This window comes from Silene latifolia, chromosome 8 (genome assembly GCF_048544455.1).
Source record: "Silene latifolia isolate original U9 population chromosome 8, ASM4854445v1, whole genome shotgun sequence".
NCBI lineage: Eukaryota > Viridiplantae > Streptophyta > Magnoliopsida > Caryophyllales > Caryophyllaceae > Silene > Silene latifolia.
Window position 1 is genome coordinate 96,328,144 of NC_133533.1, and position 10,982 is coordinate 96,339,125.

The following is a 10,982-nucleotide window of genomic DNA, read 5'->3' on the forward strand; positions in this document are numbered from 1 at the left end:
GAAAAATGAGGGAGGAAAATACATTTCAAACTGACAAAGACTGGTGACGAGGATCTCCTGCAAAGTTTTCGTTTCATTGGGAACAATGACTTTTTTGTTGATTGATTTGAAGAAATAGCAAAATCTACTTATAGCATGTCGAACCTTTGGAGGTAGAATGGAACGAACGGCCACAGCTAGTAGTTGTTGCATCAATGTATGACAGTCATGTGACTTTAAACTAGTAAGTTTTAGGTCCTGCAATGAAACAAGGCTTCTAATATTAGATGAATAGCCCTCTGGAACCTTAATACCATGCAAGCATTCGCAAAACTCTTTGTTCTCCTTTTTTGAAAGAGTATGAGCTGCAGGCGGCAAAAAAGTCCAATTTTAGCTGCCAGCTCAGGCCTAATACCCATCTCAACCATATCATCCCTAGCTGCCTTACTGTCTTTTATCCTACCCGGGACATTCAGCAGAGTATTGATTATATTATCACAAACGTTCTTTTCAATGTGCATAAAATCTCGGCAATGTCTAACCGGGAGGTCACGCTAGTACGGAAGTTTGGTAAAGAATATGGTTTGTTTTATAACCACGAGTAGACAACTTAGGTACCTTCTTCCCATACATTATCTCAATATCTTTCACTTTCTCATACACTTCATGACCATTCAAAATCTGAGGACTCCCACTTTGCTCAGGACACCCATTAAACGCCTTGTGAAGCTTACGATAATGATGATCAGGGCATAACCATCGACGATTTCCCCTGTACACATGCTTGCGAGAATGTTTCAAATATTCTGATTCAACATCCCCCCCCCCCCCCCACACACACACACACAATGGGCAAGCCTCTTTCCCATGTACTGCTGTGGACATGGGCCACAGGCCGATTTGCGGACGAGAGCCGCCTACCGGTCCGTAGTCACGGGCCACCTGCACGCCAAGCCAAATTGTGGACATGTAGAGGTCTGAAAGCCACGCTCGGTGACGTAAAAATGCTTTCGACCGTATCGCTTTAGATCGGTCGGTTTCGTCTCGGCAAAGTCTCGAAACGTTTAGAGATGTTCGGAGTCGCCACCAAGCATTTGTGCGATGCTTGGAACCCGTTCGAATCCACTTTATACCTAGGTCTATCAAGGCAAAAAGCGGTGCTTGACATAAGTACTAAAGATAAGGACTTGTCCCCCCTTTTAGCATTCTATGCCTAAAATGACTCTCGTACGCCCTGGATAAGGCCATCCACTATCCAAAGATTCTGAGTAAGGGGTGAGGGTATGTATTGGGAAGCCCTTTAATCGGACACCTAATCTCGCCCGCGTTAGCGGCCTCTACTGATCGATCGTGGTTTTTTAAGTGCAAGAGTTGATAAAACGGTTTAAATGCGATATAGCACTTTCAGTGCAGAAATTTTAGGCTTACGAAATTTACTCGCTCCATCCCATTCATTTGTTTGTTTAACTTTGATTAAAATATTCCTCAGAAAGGATAAAAAAGGTAAACAAATTTTTCCGGGTGTAACTCCAGAGCAGATATTTGTTACCACTCGTAGCTTGTAGAATGATGTCCTTGCTTGAATCCTTCTTGCGGTCTCCTGAAACGATGAACAAATTGAGGGCTCGGCTTTGGCCGAGCGTACTCACTCCGACGCTCAAGTCAGTAAACTTAGAGAGGTAAGTTGTTGTTACTTGGCTAAATGCGTATTGTAGAGAGATAAGGAAGATATTACCAGATGAATAGTGGTTATTAGGTCAATTTGTGGATCCTTTCCTCAATGAGGGTTGAGGAGTATTTATAGACTTTCACCTTTTGTCACGTAGTGGCCAAGTGGCCAAGTGGCTAGCAGGTGGAAAGACCGTTCTACCCTCGGCCGATGGACCTATGGCAGGCCGGCCGAGGGGTCTTGGATATAAGTACGCGGATATGTGCCCTACGGGTGGTTGCAGGCCGAGACCCAGTGTGACAGCCGATGGGATGCATCGGCTAGGTTATCTAAGTCGTTGACTTTGTGGATATCTTTGACCTTGCTCAATATGTTGACTTGGTCGGATGGTGCGAATATGCCCCATCAATTTGCCCCCAGCGTAGTCTATGCCGTGGTATGGGCTCCGATGTATGCTGAGCGTATATTCTGCGCAAGTATTTTGCAAAATCTTTCTGTGTCGGCTTCTTCTGATGCATCGGCTTCTTCTACTTTGGCCTGGTTCTTATTAGGCCGTACCATATCCCCCCTCCACATGGATGCGTAAAGGGCATCTGATGTGGAAAAGAAAGTGACGCTGGCCGAGACCAGGGTTGAGAGTGCCGGTTGTTTTTGATTGCCCCCGGCCGGTGCTTCCTAGCTTGGTAGATCATGTGGCCGGCGGAGAGAAGATACTTAGGAATTTGTTGAGGAAGATGAATAGGCACTCAGATATGAAGGGGCGTGTTGAAGACGCTTGGTCACTGTTGCATTGATTGACGTTCAACTGTTGCAACGATTGACATTCCGTGGTTGCATGTCTGACACGTGTCTGTTCGCTGATTGGCTGACGCTTCATGGGCTGTGCGCTGATTGGTCCTTCTTCACGGGCTTTTTCCTATAAATAGGGCAGTTATTCCGTGAAATTGGCCATCAATTTCATTCTCTCAAATTTTTCTCCAAAATCTTCATCTTTCTAAACTTTCAAGGGCTTCCTTTTCTTCTAACCTTCAGAGTCTTTGATCCGGCGAGTGTTTTTCTTTAAGGTAAACAAACAAACTTTCTCACTTCTTATCTTGTTAATTGTTGTTACCATGTCTGCTGCTGACGCCGGGACTAGTACTTCTGCGCCGGGGGGTTCCCCGTCGTGTCTTGATGAGGAGGAGATACTAGAGGCCATCCCGATAAGGTTTGGGGGCCCTAGGTCTCCCTCTCACGTAGTTGATCAACCAATTTTGGAGGAACGGGAGGATGAGGAGGATGATGCCGATGATGATGATGATGAGAGGACTCCTTCTCATGGTGAGAGGCAGACCATCCCGGATCATGGCGAGGCCTGCACGACTGGTCTTGACCGTGTCTGGACCAATAAATTCGCCGGCTGCTCCGGTGGGACTCTTTTCGGAGGTCATTTCTCCTTCGGTGAGGGGTATAAAATTGTTATCCCTGAGGAGGGTCAGGCGGTCTGTTGCCCTCCTCCGGGTCATATCGGCGTATATATCAGGCACCTGGAGTATGGGCTCCGGTTTCCTTTGAATAAACACGTCATGGCCATCATCAAAGCAATGAACGTTGCCGTGGCCCAACTGCATCCGTTGGCCATGAGGACGATAGTCGGCTTTGTGTGGCTCTGTCTTTTTAAGAGGGAGACCCCTACGGTTAACTTATTCCGCCGACTTCATAGTCTTCGGCCGTCAATCGCCGGCAAAGTGGGGTGGTACAGCGTGCAGACGGAGCCAGGCTATGTCTCCGTGAACAAGCTTACTTCTTGCAAAGACTGGCAACGGCGATGGGTGCACGTCCAAGTGCCGGAGGACTACCCATTGCCTCGGTCTTTCCAGAGCCCTGTTTACTTACGGTGTGAGAACCGGGAAGAATACGAGAAATGTATCTCCCGGGGTAAGGTTAAGATGGACGCTTCGATGGTCCCTCTTACTGCGGATGAGAAGCGGGCGATGCAGCTGTTTGATGCTGAGAAGGGATGGCTCCCCCCGACTCAGATTATTCTTCAAGATGAGCTGCTTTGCTGCGTCGGCCTCATACCGGCCCTCAACCAGGGTGAGTGGGGTCGGTGTGAGGCCCATCTTTGCTTGTTATGTTCCTGTTTTAGAGCTTTGTTTTACTTCTTTTATGTAACTCTTGCTTGATTTCTTGCAGATCGGTTTGGCCAGGATCCGTCTGAGAGTACCTTGAAGAGGTTAGGGCTTGATAAGGACGGGAAGGTCGTTCAGCGGCGTCCTACGGCTGACTTTTGTGATCGTAGACTGGCTCCCAACGAACTTATGGACAAGCAGACAAGGGCGTTGGATCCGGAGGCGGCCCAAGCACGGGTTTTCGGAGGCGTGCCGAAGAGATCAAAAAAGGCAGCGTCCAAGTTGGCGGCGGCGTCAGTGTCTGCTCCCTCTTCGACCCCAGTGGTGCAGAAAGATTATGTGGAGGTCATTGACATCTCTGAGAGGGAGGTGACCGTTGCTAAGGGTCCTTCTTCTCCAAAGAAGAGAAAAGAGCCACCGTCTGCTTCCACCGTTGCTGGGGAGAAGCCTGCCTCAGCCGGCCCTCCAACTAAGAGGGTCCAGACTGGTACGGATTTAACTTGTGGTTCGGATTTAGCCGGTTCGTTGGACATTCCTGATGACAGGCTTTCTGACGTGTCAATGCATGGTGACATGGATGCTCTGTGTAAATTTTTTGTAGATCCACCGTCGGCAGCCACTGTTCTCACTGAACGGCAAATAGGGAAGCAGCCTGAGAAGGTTATTGAGAAGGCGGGTGATAGAAATGTCACCGTTGACTCCTCAGCTCAGAAGATTCCTTCCGCCGAGCTTGTGGCGAGGGTGAGAAAATATATAAGAGGTCGGCGAAGTGGACCCGACTAGCCGGCTCCCACATCATGGAGCAGGAGAAGGCCATGGCCCAATCTGGGCCGCTGATCGCAAAGCTTAAGCTTGATCTCTCTGCTGTAAAGGGGGAAGCCGGGAAGGCTAAGCGGGATCTCCTTGCTGCCGAGAAGCGTGTGGAGGAAGCTGAGAAGCTGCTGTTGACCGAGAGGGCCAAAGTTGTGGATGCTGATGCCGCCACTGCCAAGATGATGGAGGAGCGGGACAGGTATAAGGGCGCTTACGACGGCGTGGTTGCCAAGAGGGAAGAGTGGAAGGATCTGTTCCCGAACCAAAGCGGAGGCGCTCGGGGACACACAGGCTATCCTTGCTCAAAGGGAGAAGGATATTGAAATGCTTCAAGATGATCTCCTCCCTAAAATGTGCGTCCAATTCCGGGACCAGGCCGAGGAGGCGGCCAGGGAGGCAATCAAGAAGCTCGTCCCCGACGGCTCCTTCCCGTGGGATAAATTTGAACAGCTTCTGGATGAGATGGCTGATGCTTTGCGAAGGGCCCGGGCTGAAGAGAAGGCGGGGGCGGCGAAGGCGGCTCAGATAGCTGAGGCCAAGGCGGCCTATGATGCAAAGGTGAAGGAGGCTGAGAGGCTAAAGGCACTTGAAGACGTCGAGCCTTCTCCTGAGCCGGCCACCGAAGATGCTGCTGCTACTGATGGAGGACAGCGACAGGCGTAGGGGGACGGACGGTCGTCACCAGACTCACCCGGCATCTCGGATAGCTTTAGCTGTTCGGGGGCCAACTATTGAGCCTTTCCTCCCTGCCATCTTTTGGCGCTTCAAATGACATGCTTGTAATCTTTTGCTTTTCTTTTCCTTGTTTTGTAAAAACTCTTGGTAGGTTGTGTTTAGGCTTATCCCTATGGGGACGGCCGTCGTCTGTATTCTCCTTTCAATTATTTTTAACGAAGTTGGTCTCATTGGCCTTTAGCTTGGCCGGGGCTTTGATCACAATCCTTCACTTGTCTTCTTGTGTTATTAATTGAGTGCCTTCGTTTTTACCTTCGGTATGACCGAGGCAGTTTGAATGCATATTTCAACTGTGTTTAACGTCTTTTAGCGTATCGGTCATTGTGTCCCCATCGCTCTCGGCATTTAGCCGAGGTAATCGGGGTTATGGCTCGATAGCGTTTCTTCTAGCGTACCGGTCATTGTGTCCCCGTCGCTCTCGGCATTTAGCTGAGGTAATCGAGGTTATGGCTCGATAGCGTTTCTTCTAGCGTACCGGTCATTGTGTCCCCGTTGCTCTCGGCATTTAGCCGAGGTAATCGGGGTTATGGCTCGATAGCGTTTCTTCTAGCGTACCGGTCATTGTGTCCCCGTCGCTCTCGGCATTTAGCCGAGGTAATCGGGGTTATGGCTCGATAGCGTTTCTTCTAGCGTACCGGTCATTGTGTCCCCGTCGCTCTCGGCATTTAGCCGAGGTAATCGGGGTTATGGCTCGGTAGCGTTTCTTCTAGCGTACCGGTCATTGTGTCCCCGTCGCTCTCGGCATTTAGCCGAGGTAATCGGGGTTATGGCTCGGTAGCGTTTCTTTTAGCGTACCGGTCATTGTGTCCCCGTCGCTCTCGGCATTTAGCCGAGGTAATCGGGGTTATGGCTCGGTAGCGTTTCTTCTCTTTGGGCGGCAATTATGGAGGGGACAAGCACTTTGATGGAAAACTTGGGTGATTCTTCATTTATGATCACGCGTTGGGGTGTCCACATTGGGTTTGGACACCTCCGCTGCTATACAAAGTACTTTCTTAAGTTGTCGGTGTTCCAATGGCTCATCAAAGGCACATCCTCCATGTCTGTCAGCCGGTATGTACCCGGCCTCATTTCTTCGACCACTTTGTAGGGACCCTCCCAGTTGGCCGTTAGTTTACCATGAATATTTCCTTTGTTGGTGGCGGCCGACTTTCTTAGGACTAGATCTCCTATTTTTAAGTCCCTTTTGTGGACTCTTCGGTTGTATGCTCTTCTCATCCGGTTTTGGTATACTGCCAAGTTGAGGCGTGCTGTATCTCGGCTTTCTTCAACCAGGTCCAGGGAGGCTTTCAGGCCTTCCTCATTTTCGACTGGGTTAAAGGTAGCCGTTCTGAATGTTGGCACCGTCGCTTCAATTGGTAGGACTGCTTCGGATCCGTAGACTAAGTGGAAGGGAGTGTACCCCGTTGCTTCTTTCTCCGTGGTCCGTAGGGACCATAGGATGCCGGGTAGTTCGTCGGCCCATCTTCCTTTAAGGTCTTCCACCGTCTTCTTCAAATCGTTGAGGATCGTTTTATTGGCTGCCTCCGCCTTCCCGTTGCTCTGTGGGTGGCAGACGGAGGAGTATGCAAACTTGATGCCAAGCTCTTCTAACCAGTTCATTATCAGGTCACTCCAAAACTCTCGGCCGTGGTCAAATACCATGACTTGGGGCAATCCAAAACGAGTTATAACATTTTCCCAGATTACCTTTCTGACGGCCGCTGTGGTCTTCGCCGGTACTGCTACCGCTTCAACCCATTTGGTGAAGTAATCAACGGCGACGATCAAGAACTTCCTTCCTCCGGAGGCCGTTGGAAACGGCCCTAGCATATCCATCCCCCACTGAGCGAAAGGAAGGGGACTAAGCACCGGTTGTAGGTCCCGGGAAGGAGCATGTATCACCGGGGCATGCATCTGACAGTTCGTGCACTTCTTGGTCTTTGTTCTGGAATCTTGAAGCATGGTGGGCCAGAAGTAGCCGGCTCGGAGAGCTTTGTGGGCTAGTGTTCTTGCCCCCATGTGGTGTCCACATATGCCTTCGTGAATCTCTGTCAGTATCAGCTCTGCGTCGGCTGGACCGACACATTTCAAGAGTGGTCTTATTACGGACCTTCTGTACAGTTCCCCTTCGAATACTAAGTACCTGGCGGCGATCCTTTTTATCTTGGCCGAGAGATTGCGGTTATCCGGCAACTCACTTGTAAGTTTGTATTTCATTATCGGAGTCATCCACGTCGTCTCGGCTTCCACGTCGCCCACCATGCCGATGGTCTCAGTGATGCTCTTCGCATTCCTGATGTCTACCAGCACGGTTCGGCTGACATTCTTGACGGTTGAGCTGGCAAGTTTTGAGAGAGCGTCGGCTCGGTTGTTCTCGGACCTGGGGACACATTGGATTTGGAAAGATTTCAATTTTGCTATGTCAGTTTTTACCTTTTCCAGGTATCTTACCATCCCGTCGTCCCGAGCCTCAAATTCTCCTCTGATTTGGTTAGTAACCAACAGTGAGTCTGTCTTCAACATAATGTGTTCTGCTCCGGCAGCCCTAGCTAGCTCGACTCCGGTTATCACCGCCTCGTATTCGGACTCGTTGTTCGAGGCCGAGAAGGTAAATTTCAAGGCATACTCAAACTCGTCCCCGTTTGGGCTGATGATAAGGATGCCGGCTCCCGAGCTGGTCGTCGTGGAGGAGCCGTCGGTGTATACTTCCCATACACCTGGGTTTGGTTCTTCTTGATATGTGCATTCGGCCAGGAAATCTGCAAGTGCTTGTCCCTTTATCGAAGGCCTTGGCTTGTACTGAATGCCGAAGCCAGAGAGTTCCACTGCCCATTTGATAAGCCTACCGGATTGTTCGAATTTCTCCAAGGCTTTCTCCAATGGCTGGTCGGTTAGGACCGTCACGGGATGTGCGTCGAAGTAGGGTTTTAACTTCCTTGCGGCAACGACGACGGCGAAGGCTGCTTTTTCAATTAGTGGGTAATTTCTCTCGGCAACAACAGCGTATGGTGACAAAGTAGATTGGGTGTTCTTTGTTTGTCTTCTTCCCGATGATCACGGCACCGACCGTGGCCGAGGTAACTCGCTATGTCTGGATATAGCGTCTCCCCGATTATCGGCCTGGACAGAGTTGGGAGAGTCTGAAGATGAGCTTTTAGTTGCTTGAAAGTCGTGCTCTGTTCCTCCCCCCAGCTGAAGTCTTTATTACCTTTCAACACTTTGAAGAATGGGGTGCTCTTGTCGGCTGACCGAGAGATGAAACGGGCGAGAGCCGCCATTCTCCCGGTCAGCATCATAACCTCTTTTCGATTCCTTGGTTCCGGCAGGTCTAGGATTGCTTGGACTTTGTCTGGATTGGCATCGATGCCTCTGGCACTGACAAGTACACCGAGGAATTTACCTGCCCGGACACCGAAGTTGCATTTCGTTGGGTTGAGCTTCATCTTGTATTTCCTTAGTGAACAAAATGTCTCGTGTAAGTCGGCCAGGTGCTCGCTGTCAGACTTGCTTTTCACAATAGCATCGTCGACGTAAGCCTCAATGTTTCGCCCTTTTTGACTTTGGAACACTTTGTCCACCAGCCTTGTATACGTTGCACCGGCGTTCTTCAAACCAAACGGCATCATTTTGTACATGTACGTGCCGTTAGCGGTGATGAATGCGCATTTAGGCATGTCTTCCTCAGCCATGAATACCTGGTGATACCCCGAGAAGGCGTCTAGCAGGCTCAGCATGGTGTAGCCTGCCGTGGCGTCGATTAAGCTATCTATCCGAGGCAAAGGGTAACAATCTTTGGGGCATGCTTTATTAAGATTGGTAAAATCTACGCACATTCTCCATGCCCCCGATGATTTCCTTACCATCACAACATTGGCTAACCACTCAGGATAAGTACAAGGCATGATAAAGCCCGCCGTAAGTAACTTGTCTACCTCGGCTTTGATGGCCTCATCTTTCTCGGCTGAGGAGTTTCTCATCCTTTGCTTGACAGGGCGAGCGGTGGGGAGTACGTTTAGCTTGTGAATAATTACCTCCCGGCTCACGCCTGGCATCTCCGCCGCTGAGTAGGCGAAGACGTCTTTGTTCTTTCTCAGCAGGTCCAGGAGAGCGGCCCTGAATCCTGGCTTCAGGTTGACACCGATAGTTACGGTGCGACCTGGATCAATTTCCACCTCTTCAGTCTCGGCTCCCTCGACCATGCCGACGGAGTTATCCATGCATTCGCCCCCCTGTTGCAAGGATGGGCTCTTCCCCTTTTCTGACTCCTTTGCCACTTTGAAGGATTGCATGTTGCACCCTCTGGCAGATACTTGGACATTGACTACCTCACCCCTCTCGTTCTTTGAAACGAGTTTATGCGCTTCCCCCCGGTCCGAGACATACATCAATGTTAGGGCCCGGATGGATATTACTGCGTCGGCCTCACTCAGAGTGACTCGGCCTATGAGGACGTTGTAGGCAGACGAACCGTCAATGACCACGAACTCAGACATAACGTTCTTGGCCGCACTTCCCTCGCCGAACATTACCGGTAACCTGATTGACCCAAGGGGTACTAGGCCGGCCCCAGAAAAGCTGTACAACGGGCTGGTGCAGGGGGTCAAGTTTTCAACCTTCAGACCGAGGCTAAGAAAGCATTCTCCGTACATAATGTTTGTGTAGGCGCCTGTGTCAATTAGGCACCTCTTCACCAAGTGGTTGGCTATATCCAGGTGGACTGTAAGCGGGTCGCTGTGAGGAGCGACGACTCCCTCGTAGTCCTTCTTCCCGATGGTCATATCGGGTATATTGGAAGCGGGGGTTGCTGTGTTGGGCACAAAGTTGATGGCCTGATATAGCTCATTCAGGTGCCGTTTGTGCCCATGAGCGGACCCACCGTTCTCGTTGCCCCATTGATTACTCCTACCCGTTCTAAGACGGATTTCTTATTTGACCCGCCGGCATCTGTTTTTTGGCCTCCGGCAACGTATTTGCCTAGGCTCCCCCTCCGGATCAGTTCCTCAATGGCATTTTTCAGATGCCGGCAGTCGTTCGTTAAGTGGCCGGTGTGGCCGTGGTACTCGCAGTACTGGCTCGTATCACCGTCACCCCTCGGCTTAGGGGGCCTTTCCCACTTCTGACCCTCGTTTTTGCTCAGGGCGAAAACCTCTGCGGCGGATACAACCAGCGGGGTGTGATCATTGTACTGCTTTCGGTAGTATGGTGCCGAACTCCCCCCGGCGCCCGCCGAGTTCTGTTTTCTGGCGGACTTGTCGGACCGTGACCTGTTATCGTCACGGCGTCTTTCATCCGGGTTGTCCTCCCGGTGGCTCCTATTCTCTGAGTGCCCAGTCTCGCTGTGGCCTACCCAGGTTTTGTGGTAATCTTCCACCTTGATGGCCTGGTCGGCCATCTTCCTAGCGGCGTCTAGGCCCAGGCCCCCGTACTTGATGAGCTCGTCTTTTAAGTCTCCCCTTGGGAGGCCTTTCATCAGTGCGAAAGCCGCCAGCTCGGGATTAATCTCCCGAATCTGCTGAACCTTGCCGTCGAACCTCTTCACATAGCTTCGTAAAGACTCGCCTTCCTCCTTTCTGATAGTTAGGAGGTCCGACGTCTCCACGGCCCTCCTCTTGTTGCAAGAGTACTGGGCTAAGAAGGCGTCCTTTAGGTCGGCGAAACAGTATACCGAGCCGTCGGGAAGCCCCTTGTACCAA